Source organism: Globicephala melas, chromosome 9 (assembly GCF_963455315.2).
Source record: "Globicephala melas chromosome 9, mGloMel1.2, whole genome shotgun sequence".
Lineage (NCBI taxonomy): Eukaryota > Metazoa > Chordata > Mammalia > Artiodactyla > Delphinidae > Globicephala > Globicephala melas.
The window spans coordinates 54,477,296-54,490,909 of NC_083322.1; the positions used below are offsets into that span (position 1 = coordinate 54,477,296).

The window sequence follows — 13,614 nt, forward strand, 5'->3', positions numbered from 1 at the left end:
ATTCTGAAATTGAAATCCAGCCAGGCACATGTTGCCAGTTCCTTGATTAGAGCTCAGTATGGTTCCCTAGGAATGATTCTCCATGGCTCTTGACTTCATTCTTTGGGCTCTTGTTGCCTCCCCCTGAATTATCCTTCCTGTTCTATAAAATTTTTATAGCTGTGTAGTTTTCTCAGTCTGCTTCTTTCCCATAGAATTTTGGGATTCCAAAAACCTCTGTTCATTTTATACCCTCTGTCCCTCTTAGTCTGAGCTGGCAATGTTTTCGTTAGTACAAGTCTCCTTAATATTTTGTTTCTCATCAATCTTCTTAGGATTCACTCCATTAAACAAACATCGAATCCATCCAAAGCTTATCTCAAATCTCGAGATAAGCTTTTCTCTACCTTAGACTTCCTCTAAGGCTACTGCAGGACTGTGCCCTTAAGATTTTTATAAGCACTTCTGTTTAACGGAGACATCTAAAAGGCATGCCTTTCATATCTTTCGAGGGACTTTTGATGGTTTGAAAGAATCTATGCGGCACTACCTCAAATCTGGCTGAGGTCTTAAAGGGTTCTTCACCGTTGCCTTCATCTTTAGATAGAAATTACATATTTTAATTTTAGCTGCATTTGCCATCTGGAGAAGATGAAACTGAGGAATAGTTTTATTTTTTGAACACCCAAAGTCTTGGCTCTTTTATAGTTAACAATTCTTTCTTTAGCTCGTCTTTTTCCTCTCGTATTTCCTATGGGCAGCTGGAAGAATCAGGTTGCCTTGAACATTCTTCCTGGAAATCCTACTGGATCATGAGTATATTATGTACATTTTCTATTTTCCATGTTACCACTGGTGAAAGTATTCCTAGACTTTCCACCATTTCATAACCAGGGAATCCTTTCCTCCAGCTTCCAACACACCTTCCTCGCTTTCCTTTAATTCCTCTCTTAACAGCCTCTTCAAAGCTCTTCCAATGTCCACCCTCTACCCAGGCCCTGAACCGCTGCTGCATGTTTTTAAGTTTTGTCATGGCAGTGGCTCACTTCTAGGTACCAAAATATTTCTACTTATCTATTGTGAAACGAATCACCCCCCAAACTGGTAGCCTAAAAACAGTATTCAGTTGTGTTCTCTTTCTTGGTTTCTGTGGATCCAGCATTCGGGATCAGCCTGTTTGGGTAGTTCTGGCTCGAGATCTCGGCGGTCGCTGGGCTTGGAGCCAAATCAAGGGCTCCTGCGCTCCTGTATCTGGCTCATGGGCTGGGAAGACCTGAATGGCTGGCGGCCGGCACTGCTGGCTCTCCACAGGCATCTCCTGTTTGTCTCTACATGCTCTCTCTCTGGGGTTTCCCTGGCATGGTGGTTTCCACGCTCCAAAGGAATACACCTCAAGAGAGACAGCCAGGTAGAAGCTGTATCACCTTTGATGAATTAGCCTCGAAAGCCACACAGAATCATTTCTGCTACCTACTCTTACTTAGAAGCAAGTCACTAAGACCAGCCCAATATTTAAAGGGAGGGGAATTAGGCCTATTGATGGGAGGTGTTTCAAATCATATGCAGCCTTGTGTTAAAACCACCGCACCTCTTACAGGCACTGGCCTAGCATGCGTTTGCTTACTGATCTGGATGAGTTTGGTACAATGGGAGAAAATCCAAGGCTGTAGTCTTCTTGAAATTCTGGGAGTTAGGTCTCTGTTTTAAAAATTATCTCCGATTGCTGGGGAAGATGGCGGAAGAGTAAGACGCGGAGATCACCCTCCTCCCCCCAGATACACCAGAAATACATCCACACGTGGAACAACTCCTACAGAACACCTACTGAACGCTGGCAGAAGACCTCAGACCTCCCAAAAGGCAAGAAACCCCCCACGTACCTGGGTAGGGCAAAAGAAAGAACAGAGACAAAAGAATAGGGAGGGGACCTGCACCAGTGGGAGGGAGCTGTTAAGGAGGAAAGCTTTCCACACACTAGAAGCCCCTTCGCGGGCGGAGACTGCGGGTGGCGGAGGGTGAAAGCTTCGGAGCCGCGGAGGAGAGCACAGCAACAGGGGTGCGGAGGGCAAAGCGGAGAGATTCCCGCACAGAGGGTCGGTGCTGACCAGCACTCACCAGGCCGAGAGGGTTGTCTGCTCACCCGCTGGGGCGGGCGGGGCTGGGAGTTGAGGCTCGGGCTTCGGTGGAGCGCCGGGAGAGGACTGGGGTTGGCGGCGTGAGCACAGCCTGCAGGGGGCTGGTGCGTCGCGGCTAGCCGGGAGGGAGTCCGGGAAAAGGTCTGGACTTGGCGAAGAGGCAAGAGACTTTTTCTTCCCTCTTTGTTTCCTGGTGCGCGAAGAGAGGGGATTAAGAGCGCTGCTTAAAGGAGCTCCAGAGACCGGCGCGAGCCGCGGCTAAAAGCGCGGACCCCAGAGACGGGCGTGAGACGCTAACGCTGCTGCTGCCGCCACCAAGGGGCCTGTGTGCGAGCACAGGTCACTATCCACACCTCTCTTCCGGGGAGCCTGTGCAGCCCACCACTGCCAGGGTCCCGGGATCCAGGGACAACTTCCCCGGGAGAACGCACGGCGCGCCTCACGCTGGTGCAACGTCACGCCGGCCTCTGCCACCGCAGGTCCGCCCCGCACTCCGTGCCCCTCCCTCGGAGGCTCGCAGCGCACTACGGGCCCCTCCCTCGAAGGCTCGCCGCGCACTACATGCCCCTCCCTTCCCCCCCGGCCTGAGTGAGCCAGAGCCCCCAATCAGCGGCTCCTTTAACCCTGTCCTGTCTGAGAGAAAAACAGACGCCCTCCGGCGACCTACACGCACAGACCGGGCCAAATCCAAAACTAAGCACCTGGGAGCTGTGAGAACAAATAAGAGAAAGGGAAAGCTCTCCCAGCAGCCTCAGGTGCAGCGGATTAAAGCTCCACAATCAACTTGATGTACCCTGCATCTGTGGAATACATGAATAGACAACGAATCATCCCAAATTAAGGAGGTGGACTCCGAGAGGAAGATTTATGATTTTTTCCCCATTTACTGTTTTTGTGAGTGTGTATGTGTATGCTTCTGTGTGACATTTTGTCTGTATAGCTTTGCTTCCACCATTTGTCGTAGGGTTCTATCCGTCCGTTTTTCTTTATTTTTTTTTCTCTTAAAAATTATTTTTTTATTTTAATAACTTTATTATATTTTCTTACTTTATTTTATTTCACTTTATCTTCTTTCTTTATTTCCTTCCCTCCTTCCTCCCTCCCTCCTTTCTTTCTCTCTTTCTTCTTCTACTAATTCTTTCTTTCTACTTTATCTCCCTTTTATTCTGAGCCGTGTGGATGAAAGGCTCTTGGTGATGCAGCCAGGAGTCAGTGCTGTGCCTCTGAGGTGGGAGAGCCAACTTCAGGACACTGGTCCACAAGAGACCTCCAAGCTCCACATAATATCAAACGGCGAAAATCTCCCAGAGATCTCCATCTCAACACCAGCACCCAGCTTCACTCAACGACCAGCAAGCTACAGTGCTGGACATTCTATGCCAAACAACTAGCAAGACAGGAACACAATCCCACCCATTAGCACAAAGGCAGCCTAAAATCATAATAAGGCCACAGACACCCCAAAACACACCACCAGACATGGACCTGCCCACCAGAAAGACAAGATCCAGCCTCATCCACCAGAACACAGGCACTAGTCCCCTCCACCCAGAAGCCTACAAAACCCACTGAACCAACCTTAGCCACTGGGGACAGACACCAAAAACAACGGGAACTACGAACCTGCAGCCTGCAAAAAGGAGACCCCAAACACAGTAAGATAAGCAAAATGAGAAGACAGAAAAACACACAGCAGATGAAGGAGCAAGATAAAAACCCACCAGACCTAACAAATGAAGAGGAAATAGGCAGTCTACCTGAAAAAGAATTCAGAATAATGATAGTAAAGATGATCCAGAATCTTGGAAATAGAATAGACAAAATGCAAGAAACATTTAACAAGGACCTAGAAGAACTAAAGATGAAACAAACAATGATGAACAACACAATAAATGAAATGAAAAATACTCTAGATGGGATCAATAGCAGAATAACTGAGGCAGAAGAACGGATAAGTGACCTGGAAGATAAAATAGTGGAAATAACTACTGCAGAGCAGAATAAAGAAAAAAGAATGAAAAGAACTGAAGACAGTCTCAGAGACCTCTGGGACAACATTAAATGCACCAACATTCGAATTATAGGGCTTCCAGAAGAAGAAGAGAAAAAGAAAGGGACTGAGAAAATATTTGAAGGGATTATAGTTGAAAACTTCCCTAATATGGGAAAGGAAATAGTTAACCAAGTCCAGGAAGCACAGAGAGTCCCATACAGGATAAATCCAAGGAGAAATACGCCAAGACACATATTAATCAAACTGTCAAAAATTAAATACAAAGAAAACATATTAAAAGCAGCAAGGGAAAAACAACAAATAACACTCAAGGGAATCCCCATAAGGTTAACAGCTGATCTTTCAGCAGAAACTCTGCAAGCCAGAAGGGACTGGCAGGACATATTTAAAGTGATGAAGGAGAAAAACCTGCAACCAAGATTACTCTACCCAGCAAGGATCTCATTCAGATTTGAAGGAGAAATTAAAACCTTTACAGACAAGCAAAAGCTGAGAGAGTTCAGCACCACCAAACCAGCTCTACAACAACTGCTAAAGGAACTTCTCTAGGCAAGAAACACAAGAGAAGGAAAAGACCTACAATAACAAACCCAAAACAATTTAGAAAATGGGAATAGGAACATACATATTGATAATTACCTTAAATGTAAATGGACTAAATGCTCCCACCAAAAGACACAGATTGGCTGAATGGATACAAAAACAAGACCCATATAGTTGCTGTCTACAAGAGACCCACTTCAGACCTAGAGACACATTCAGACTGAAAGTAAGGGGATGGAAAAAGATATTTCATGCAAATGGAAACCAAAAGAAAGCTGGAGTAGCAATTCTCATATCAGACAAAATAGACTTTAAAATAAAGACTATTAGAAGAGACAAAGAAGGACACTACATAATGATCAAGGGTTCAACCCAAGAAGAAGATATAACAATTGTAAATACTTCTGCACCCAACATAGGAGCACCTCAATACATAAGGCAAATACTAACAGCCACAAAAGGGGAAATCGACAGTAACACTTTCATAGTAGGGGACTTTAACACCCCACTTTCACCAATGGACAGATCATCCAAAATGAAAATAAATAAGGAAACACAAGCTTTAAATGATACATTAAACAAGATGGACTTAATTGATATTTATAGGACATTCGATTCAAAAACAACAGAATACACATTCTTCTCAAGTGCTCATGGAACATTCTCCAGGATAGATCATATCTTGGGTCACAAATCAAGCCTTAGTAAATTTAAGAAAATTGAAATTGTATCAAGTATCTTTTCCGACCACAATGCTATGAGACTAGATATCAATTACAGGAAAGGATCTGTAAAAAATACAAACACATGGAGGCTAAACGATACACTACTTAATAACGAAGTGATCACTGAAGAAATCAAAGAGGAAATTAAAAAATACCTAGAAACAAATAACAATGGAGACACGACGACCCAAAATCTATGGGATGCAGCAAAAGCAGTTCTAACAGGGAAGTTTATAGCAATACAATCCTACCTTAAGAAACAGGAAACATCTCGAATAAACAACCTAACCTTGCACCTAAAGCAATTAGAAAAAGAAGAACAAAAAACCCCGCAAAGTTAGCAGAAGGAAAGAAATCATAAAAATCAGATCAGAAATAAATGAAGGAAATGATAGCAAAGATCAATAAAACTAAAAGCTGGTTCTTTGAGAAGATAAACAAAATTGATAAACCATTAGCCAGACTCATCAAGAAAAAAGGGAGAAGACTCAAATCAATAGAATTAGAAATGAGAAAGGAGAAGTAACAACTGACACTGTAGAAATACAAAAGATCATGAGACATTACTACAAGCAACTCTATGCCAATAAAATGGACAACCTGGAAGAAATGGACAAATTCTTAGAAATGCACAACCTGCCAAGACTGAATCAGGAGGAAACAGAAAATATGAACAGACCAATCACAAGCACTGTGAAACTGTGATTAAAAATCTTCCAACAAACAAAAGCCCAGGCCCAGATGGCTTCACAGGCGAATTCTATCAAACATTTAGAGAAGAGCTAACACCTATCCTTCTCAAACTCTTCCAGAATATAGCAGAGGGAGGAACACTCCCAAACTCATTCTACGAGGCCACAATCACCCTGATACCAAAACCAGACAAGGATGTCACAAAGAAAGAAAACTACAGGCCAATATCACTGATGAACATAGATGCAAAAATCCTCAACAAAATACTAGCAAACAGAATCCAACAGCACATTAACGGATCATACATCATGATCAAGTGGGGTTTATTCCAGGAGTGCAAGGATTCTTCAATATACACAAATCAATCAACGTGATATACCATATTAACAAATTGAAGGAGAAAAAACATATGATCATCTCAGTAGATGCAGAGAAAGCTTTCAACAAAATTCAACACCCATCTATGATAAAAACCCTGCAGAAAGTAGGCATAGAGGGAACTTTCCTCAACATAATAAAGGCCATATATGACAAACCCACAGCCAACATCGTCCTCAATGGTGAAAAACTGAAAGCATTTCCACTAAGATTAGGAACAAAACAAGGTTGCCTACTCTCACCACTCTTATTCAACATAGTTTTGGAAGTTTTAGCCACAGAATCACAGAAGAAAAGGAAATAAAAGGAATCCAAATCGGAAAAGAAGAAGTAAAGCTGTCACTGTTTGCAGATGACATGATACTATACAAAGAGAATCCTAAAGATGCTACAAGAAAACTACTAGAGCTAATCAATCAATTTGGTAAAGTAGCAGGATACAAAATTAATGCACAGAAATCTCTGGCATTCCTATACACTAATGATGAAAAATCTGAAAGTGAAATCAAGAAAACGCTCCCATTTACCATTGCAACAAAAAGAATAAAATATCTAGGAATAAACCTACCTAAGGAGACAAAAGACCTGTATGCAGAAAATTATAAGACACTGATGAAAGAAATTAAAGACGATACAAATAGATGGAGAGATATACCACGTTCTTGGATTAGAAGAATCAACATTGTGAAAATGACTCTACTACCCAAAGCAATCTACAGATTCAATGCAATCCCTATCAAACTACCACTGGCATTTTTCACAGAACTAGAACACAAAATTTCACAATTTGTATGGAAACACAAAAGGCCCCGAATAGCCAAAGCAATCTTGAGAACGAAAAACGGAGCTGGAGGAATCAGGCTCCCTGACTTCAGACTATACTACAAAGCTACAGTAATCAAGACAGTATGGTACTGGCACAAAAACAGAAAGATAGATCAATGGAACAGGATAGAAAGCCCAGAGATAAACCCACACACATATGGTCACCTTATCTTTGATAAAGGAGGCAGGAATGTACAGTGGAGAAAGGACAGCCTCTTCAATAAGTGGTGCTGGGAAAACTGGACAGGTACATGTAAAAGTATGAGATTAGATCACTCCCTAACACCATACACAAAAATAAGCTCAAAATGGATTAAAGACCTAAATGTAAGGCCAGAAACTATCAAACTCTTAGAGGAAAACATAGGCAGAACACTCTATGACATAAATCACCGCAAGATCCTTTTTGACCTACCTCCTAGAGAAATGGAAATAAAAACAAAAATAAACAAATGGGACCTAATGAAACTTCAAAGCTTTTGCACAGCAAAGGAAACCATAAACAAGACCAAAAGACAACCCTCAGAATGGGAGAAAATATTTGCAAATTAAGCAACTGACAAAGGATTAATCTCCAAAATTTATAAGCAGCTCATGCAGCTCAATGACAAAAAACCAAACAACCCAATCCAAAAATGGGCAGAAGACCTAAATAGACATTTCTCCAAAGAAGATATACAGTCTGCCAACAAACACATGAAAGAATGCTCAACACCATTAATCATTAGAGAAATGCAAATCAAAACTACAATGAGATATCATCTCACACCAGTCAGAATGGCCATCATCAAAAAATCTAGAAACAATAAATGCTGGAGAGGGTGTGGAGAAAAGGGAACCCTCTTGCACTGTTGGTGGCAATGTAAATTGATACAGCCACTGTGGAGAACAGTATGGAGGTTCCTTAAAAAACTACAAATAGAACTACCATATGACCCAGCAATCCCACTACTGGGCATATACCCTGAGAAATCCATAATTCAAAAAGAGTCATGTACCAAAGTGTTCATTGCAGCTCTATTTACAATAGCCCGGAGATGGAAACAACCTAAGTGTCCATCATCGGATGAATGGATAAAGAAGATGTGGTACATATATACAATGGAATATTACTCAGCCATAAAAAGAAACGAAATGAGCTATTTGTAATGAGGTGGATAGACCTAGAGTCTGTCATACAGAGTGAAGTAAGTCAGAAAGAGAAAGACAAATACCATATGCTAACACATATATATGGAATTTAAGGGGAAAAAAATGTCATGAAGAACTAGGGGTAAGACAGGAATAAAGACACAGACCTACTAGAGAATGGACTTGAGGATATGGGGAGGGGGAAGGGTAAGCTGTGACAAAGCGAGAGAGAGGCATGGACATATACGCACTACCAAACGTAAGGTAGATAGCTAGTGGGAAGCAGTGGCATAGCACAGGGAGATCAGCTCGGTGCTTTGTGACCGCCTGGAGGGGTGGGATAGGGAGGATGGGAGGGAGGGAGATACAAGAGGGAAGAGATACGGGAACATATGTATATGTATAACTGATTCACTTTGTTATAAAGCAGAAACTAACACACCATTGTAAAGCAATTATACTCCAATAAAGATGTAAAAAAAAAAAAAATATCTCCAACTGCATGTTATCCCCCATAAGCACTTGGGAAACCTTTGCTTTTGAATCTGGAGGTGATAACTGCCTGGCGTCCCACTTTCCTCACAGGAAACCATGTGTTATACAGAGGAGTTTTGTTCTTTGTCCCTCATTAGTTTCCTCCGTCCCCAAGCCAGGCAGCCACTGTCCCAAAGGAAAAAGAACCCTCCTCAAGTAGCCAACAATCAGCACGCCCTCCATCTCTAGTCTCTAAGACTTATTAATGCGTGGATTTGACTTAGCCTGAGTAAGTAGTTTTTTAATACTAATTTTTTTAAAACCCTGCTATGCCAAAGAATTAAATAAACACTTGTCTAGCTTTAAATGTTTTGCAGGGGACTAAAATAACATCTTCTAGGACAGATGTTCTAGTTTTCAACCCCACTCATTCAAGGCAAGAAAATCTCTTTCCTACAAGGTTTTGATTCTGTGGCCATAGCTATAAGATGGTGTGCCATCAATTTTCCAAGTGTAGAGAAATTCTAGGGGTGCAGAGATTTTTCTTTGCAGGCTGACAAATGAAAGTGTATTTCAGTGTAGGGGGTGGTGCAAGGGAGTGATGCTCATCCCTCAGAGATGACTAGAGTCTCCGCTTCTATATTTAGACCATGTCTTGCAACTCGTGAAAATGAGTTGCTTGTTCTTTTTCCCCTAAGTCATTCTCTCTCTGCCCCCTACTCTCCCCAGGCTTTATTTATTTATTTTTAGAACTAACTGAGTCACACGTGATTCCTTCCTAAAGCTTAAGACTTATTTTTAACAACGTGCTCAAACACAAATCCTATTGTTCACATCCTTAGGGAGAGTGAGTTACTCCAGAGAAAAAAAAAGGAGAGATTTCATATACATTTTTTATGCAGTGAATAATTTATATGAAAAGAAATTGTACAGAAAATGTGAAAAATCTTTGAATAATCCAGAGATTACTGTACTGGGGCCAGAAGAGAAACGACTGAAATCCATAAAGCTTTGGAGGGAGCTAAGAGGGGGAGTTTTCATTCAAAGTTTTTCAGTGGTGTCCTTACGTTGTTTTGAACGCTGAGGTTCTATTGTTCCGGGGGGGCTCATTCCACACCACCTGGCTCACTTTCTCTTTCCCACAGTTAACAAGTGTTGTTTGGACTCTAGGAAGTTTTGATAGAGACTCAGCTAAGGTAAATCACCGAGATCATTGATTTTGTCTAGATGAGTGGAAAAAAAAGTCAACAGTGGAGCAGAAAGAGAGAGAAAGAGAAGCAGTAAGCTATGATGACAAAATATCATATTGGATCAGATAAACTTCCCGCTCTTAGTCCCTTAATTTTAATCACATCTTTTCTTCTTGGGTATCAACAATATTGCTGCCCAAACCCTATGGCTGTGGAGACATAAACATTTAAATCTACCAGGGACAGATGGTAACATAAATCTCCACTGTTGCTTCCTTAGAGGATTCCCAGCGCTGTTGCCCTCTGCGGTAAATGGGACATCAGAGGTGACTATTTCCCACAAGGGCTCCTTTTGGATTCACCTGCAGGAAATAAAGATGCTTCATTGTTTTAGGGGGAATTTTGTCGGCTGCGATTGTGGGAATTACAACAGCAACAGAATGCTGAGGCTGGAATGAAATTTACCAATTAGCAACTCTACAGCTTCCTTTCTGCTCAGCCTCCCAGGGCAATAGATGTGGTTGTTACATCTGGCCACCTCTATCCAAAAGGTTTGGCTGTGATCATACAGAGTGGCCAGGCTAACAGACAGCCTTAATTATAGCAAGGGAAAGCCCGATGGTCAGCCCTGTTTTTGATCAGAGAATCTCAAAAATCGTATTTGAATTTATGATCCTGCACTTAACCAGAATATGGCCTTTTGCTGAATTGTCTTAATTTTTTTAATGTCCCATTTTTCTGTTCTGTGACAACTTTTGGTTGCTTGAGCTTCACTAAATACTTTATAACATTAACACTTTTTTAGATATAGCTAGGATTTAGTCTGTTCTATGTAAAAACATTTTTTGTGGTTGATTTTAAAAATCCAAATCTGCATATCTTCTGTAATTATTAATAGCTTTTACTGCATTTGATGTGCCAGGAAGAGTTACAGAGCTATGTCAGTACTCTGAATGGGCTTCATGATATTTCCTGGTGCCCGGGATGTTGAAAGCTGTTTTGAGTGCCAGTGGGGGAGCAAAAGTGACCCATGTCTGTCTCAGGAGATAGAACAGAGGAAACATGAGGCAGTCAATTCAAAAATCATACTGCAAACATTAAAAGCCAGAGCAGAGATTCCTGACACTATTCAAGGAGGCATGTGGGAGTGAGAAAAAGATCTAGATTCAGAAGAGATGAAGTTCCATAATCTTTGATTAAAACCTCTTCCTCCGGGACTTCCCTGGTTGCGCAGTGGTTAAGAATCCACCTGCCAATGCAGGGGACATGGGCTCTAGCCCTGATCCGGGAAGATCCCACATGTCGCGGAGCAACTAAGCCCGTGTGCCACAACTACTGAGACTGCGCTCTAGAGCCCGTGCTCCGCAACAAGAGAAGCCACCGCAGTGAGAAGCCCGCGCACCACAATGAAGAGTGGCTCCCGCTCACCACAACTAGAGAAAGCCCGCGAGCAGCAACGAAGACCCAACGCAGCCAAAAATAAATAAATTAATTAAATTAAAAAAAAAAAAAACACCTCTTCCTCCATGAACATAAATGTTAAAACAAGCAACCTCTAACTGCCAAGAACCCCAACTGAATTTAAACATACCCAAAGAGGGATTTTAAGGAGAGGAGCTAGCACAAAGAGCCCTCTGGCACGCAGAATCCTTTGTGTAGAAAGATAGTGGAGGCTTTCTAGAGATTTAAACCAATTGAATCAGAACACCTGTGTCTCACAGACTACCTAGAGCAATTGATAATTCTCAGGGTTTACTCAGCTCTAAACTTCACTGGACTTGACCATCTGTATTTCTGCTTCCTCTTTGAGCCTCAGGCTCTCAATATTTCCACCCAAAGAGCTTTTTTTTTTTTTTTTTTTTGCCGTACGCGGGCCTCTCACTGTTGTGGCCTCTCCCGTTGCGGAGCACAGGCTCCGGACGCGCAGGCTCAGCAGCCATGGCTCACGGGCCCAGCCGCTCCGCGGCATGTGGGTTCTTCCCAGTCCGGGGCACGAACCCGTGTCCCCTGCATCGGCAGGAGGACTCTCAACCACTGCGCCACCAGGGAAGCCCCACCCAAAGAGCTTTAAGTGCGCTTCCTTCCTCCCATTCATCCCCCTCCAAACACTCCACCATGCTGTAGCCAAGGGAATCTTCTGGAGCCCTCTTCTGGCGCACACCCTCCACTGGTTTCTCCTGCGTTCTGTGTCCAGTTCATGCCAGGCATCAGGGCCCTTCCTAATGGCATCCACTTGCCCTCATCTTGCTCCCCAGCCTGGTATGCTTTGCTCCCATGGGTCTCAACCACTATCCTCCTGTTCTTGGTCTCTCTCACATCTGGGCCTTTGTTGTGTATTCTCAGGGCATTTTACTAGAGCATAATAAATACGCCCATTTTATTATAACTGTCCTCCCTGCACGACTCCATGCTCTGCTTCCTCTTTGCATGAGACCTGGCGCATGGTGAGCCCATGAGGAAGATGGGTTGAGTGAGGGGGTGGGTCAGTACCCATGCTGTGCCCCTCCTTCCACCTAAAATGCCAATTCATCCCTGGCCATCCTGCAAGGCTGGCCCCAGGAAGCCACCCCTGACCCCTCCCCTGCTTTGCTTCCCCAGTGCCTTATATATAACCTTTCCTTTATTTTATTTCACTTACTTATATTAGGTTATAAGTACTTATGCTACTTATACGTTTGCTATTTCTGTAGGTCAAAAGGACCAAATATCAGCAATTTCATATGGTCCAACCTAACAGAAAAGCAGGAGCCCATGGTGGGTATATGTCAGACAGACCAAGGTTGAAGACTGGCTCTGTCACTTCGCTTGCTGTGTGTCCTAGTCAAGCTCCTCGGCTTCTCCACGTCTCAGTTTCCTCATGTGTAAAATGGAAATAATCATAGCAAGTACATCCTAATGGTGTTATGAGGATTAAATGAGGCACTGCATTCTAACATGCAGAACTTAGGGCTTGGCTCCTATGATAAACATTAGCTACGCTTAGTCAGTAGTTAAATATTTACTAAGGTCCACTATGTTCCAGGGATAGTGCCAGTTGCTGGAGGTACAAAGATGGATAAGATAAAATGAGGCTTGCCTTTGCGGAGCTCATAGCCACTAAAAGTGCAAAAACGAGTCTGATCAATGCTACAGATGAGGAAGTACTAGTGCTAAAGGCATCTGTTTCTCAACTCTCATGCTAGGGTGGAATCAACTTTTTACAGCTCTAGTTTCCCAAGTAAACCATGAGAGGCTTTAACTATCTTTTTTCCTGGTAAGAGGTAGATACCCATAGTTCAGAAACTAGCATATGGTGGATACTCAAGAAACGTGTGTTGAGTGAATCAATGAAGGAGTCAACTAATAAATGAATAAATGAACTGTAGCTCCAGGTCTAAGCACATATGAAACAGAAACCTCTCAAGTCAGCATTCACAGCCAAAGCAGCCAGGAGTTCTTCCTTAGAACACTGAAGCTGTCCATAACCCACGATCTGGCTGAGTGACCCCTTTCTGCCATTTCCATCAAAAGTAGACTCTGGCCCATAA

The 13,614-nt window shown here is 42.8% G+C and overlaps 1 protein-coding gene across 6 annotated transcripts in view; it reads right to left on the minus strand.

Annotated features, from left to right (window-relative positions):
* MTERF1 (mitochondrial transcription termination factor 1) overlaps positions 1-13,614 on the minus strand; it is a 606,108-nt gene that overhangs the window by 67,099 nt on the left and 525,395 nt on the right. The window contains exon 1 of one of the 6 annotated variants that reach the window (XR_009565077.1): positions 2,095-2,211. The exons of the other annotated variants lie outside the window; for them this stretch is intronic. The gene's annotated coding sequence lies outside the window, so the exon portion shown is untranslated. Of the gene's footprint in view, positions 1-2,094; positions 2,212-13,614 lie in introns of those variants that run through there. 6 annotated transcript variants of the gene reach the window in all.